The 2,600-nt window shown below is 41.2% G+C and overlaps 1 pseudogene; it reads left to right on the top strand.

Annotated features, from left to right (window-relative positions):
- Positions 1–607: 607 nt before the first annotated feature.
- Positions 608–1,325, top strand: LOC149163321 (protein RER1A pseudogene; annotated as a pseudogene).
- Positions 1,326–2,600: the final 1,275 nt, after the last annotated feature.

Raw genomic sequence — 2,600 nt, 5'->3', positions numbered from 1 at the left:
TCAGCTCCGCGGTGTGCGAACCTAGCTTCGCGAAAGTCAAAATACCTCTGCCCCTCCGCGAAAATTAAATTTCCCAAATATTTTTAACATTTAACAGGGTATGTCCTGGGTTGAGGAAGCTTGGTGCGTCCTGGGACGAGCGGAAGTATATTTTCTTTTAGTTTTTTTTAAATTTGTCCATCATTTGTCAAAACCTGTGCTTAATTTTAAGTGGTCCGCGCGTGGCATCTCTGTTGTTGGATCCGTGGAGGAGTTGCAGAGATTGAAATAGATCTCTGTTTGCAGAGACTTGCATATTTGTGTTCCATGAGTGAAAGAAAGTTTTGTCGCATGCTCAAATTTGATGTGGCTATGCAGCGAGGTGTGGTGGATCAACGTGTCCGTCGCTGGTGTGGCCATAACATTTCATTTAAGAGAAGCTGTGGAATGCTACCGTGGATCTGGTGATCCAAATCTTTGCAGCAGAGGTAGATGAGGAGCATGGGAAATGAGGTTTGAGTTGAATTCGATGTCTGTATAACGATCGTAAATCTGTGTTGAATTCAAAGGGTATTCAGGAGTTGGTTCATATTCAGATTCATATTTCGTCTTGCATGGGGTTCTAATGATGGAAGTGGCTTATAATGATGATTCGATGGTAGGATCTCCGGCAATGCAGTGGAAGAATGATGTATCGTGCAGATTTCAGTACCTCCTGGACAAATCCACACCCCATCCTGTGCCCAAATGGTTCATCACACTATTCATGGCCGTCCTCTACTGCCTGAGAGTGTATTCTCTACTGCATGAGAGTGTATTATGTGAAGGCTTACTATATTGTGGCTTATGGGTTAGGGATTTATCTTCCAAATTTGTTGATTAGCTTCTTGTCCTCACAGACAGATCCTGAGACCGAAGGTCCCACATTGCCCGCTAAGGGTAACGACGAATTCAAAACCTTCATCAGACGTCTGCCCGAGTTCAAGTTCTGGTATTCCTTGACAAAGGTTATCTGTATTTCTTTTGTGATGACATTTTTCTCAATATTTTATGTGCCAGTATTCTGGCCAATACTTCTCCTTTACTGGATAGTGCTCTTTGTACTAACAATAAATAGACAAATTAGGCACATGATCAAGTACAAATACATCCCATTCTCAGTTGGAAAACAACGATATGGGGGGAAGAAGTCTGCTGGTGCAGGATTCTCAAAGGATCAGGATCAATGCCCAATTTCCAGAGGTTGCAGTCATTATAGATTCTTCTCTGAAATGTTGGGATTTGAGCCCAGGTCTCCACAGACACTATGGTGGAATGCTGGCAGCTACTGCAAGGCTGCAACTTAGGTTGCCCTTGATGACTTCACATGCTCTTTCATTGTTTGTCAGAGACGGGATGCAATCCAGGTCCTTAGATGAGATTTAAGGTGCTTTGGAATTCTTACTGAAGTTTTAGCCCATAACAATTCGACCGACAATTAAATATATTATGCGAAAATGGAATTCGCCCAGACGGAGAAGAGTTTTATGCGTCAGAGCATCGGATACTTCAATGGAATTTTGGAGATTCGACCTTTTGCACTGTTCAAACTAAACATTCTGTAACGGAAAGCAACCTCCTTTTTTTTCCACACTGCATTTATCCAGGTTGCTATTGTTGATGAATTAGGATAAAGTTCAATGAAGTTTATCATGAAGAAAAGGGTTTACTGGTTCCTTATTTTTTGGTTTGGAAGATCCATTGCAGCAGAAGAGAATGGTCATCCGCCTACAATGTTCGTGTTTGGGGACTCACTGACAGATTCAACAATTCCATTGCCTTGTCAGTGACAGTAAACCGTAAGAAAATTAAAATGAAAAGTAATTTTTTCTGAATTTACTTGGAGTTTGGTAAGCCAATAAATGGTATTTATAAATGTTTTGGAATTAGAAGTGTTGAGTTTAGCTAACTCAATGGAGTTGTTTTGTTAGAATTAGCTACTCTAACAAATCACGCAGGTGAATCTAAGAAAATTAAACTGGAAAAAGAAAGAAGAAACCAAAGGCGTTGGTCAAAGTTGAAGTGCAACAAATATTGATTTTGAGCAACAAAGACACAGTAAATTAAATAATGATGGAAAAACAAGGTAAAATATTATGTGTTGAAATAAAGCAGACTCATAGTATATGTCACATAAATTATTAAGCAAGTCTAGGATGTTTTGTAGTGGTTGCTGTAAAGTATGTATCTCATAACTCCAGGAGTTGGAGTTGTGTTGTAAGCCTTGTGAGGCATGTGTATCCCCATACAGTTCGTGGTAATCTAAAAACCACTTTGTATTTGCAGAGTTGATTTGTGGTAAGCCAAAAACAACGTCTAAGAGTGAAGTGGGACAGAGATTCATGTTGGCATGGTTTAGGGTTATCCGAGAAAACCCTCGGCCTGGCTGAGTCGGGTCTTTGATGAGCCTTAGTGGCTGGAGTGACCTAGTGTCAGGTTTGTAGCCCAGAGTGGCTGGAATTCCCTAGTGGTAGGTTTGTGGCCCAAAGTGGTTAGAGTGCCTTAGTGGCAGATTTGTGGCCCAGAGCGGTTGTGGTGAGCCTTCAAGGTTGTGTTCGAGCCTTCATCGTTGAGTTGAGCCT

The sequence above is a fragment of the Pinus tabuliformis genome, chromosome 5_1, assembly GCF_031772625.1.
Source record: "Pinus tabuliformis cultivar Carrire ecotype Pingquan chromosome 5_1, CPIR1, whole genome shotgun sequence".
Classification (NCBI taxonomy): Eukaryota; Viridiplantae; Streptophyta; class Pinopsida; order Pinales; family Pinaceae; genus Pinus; species Pinus tabuliformis.
Note: the sequence above shows the minus strand (reverse complement) of the source record. Positions and strands in the feature narration are given on the sequence as shown.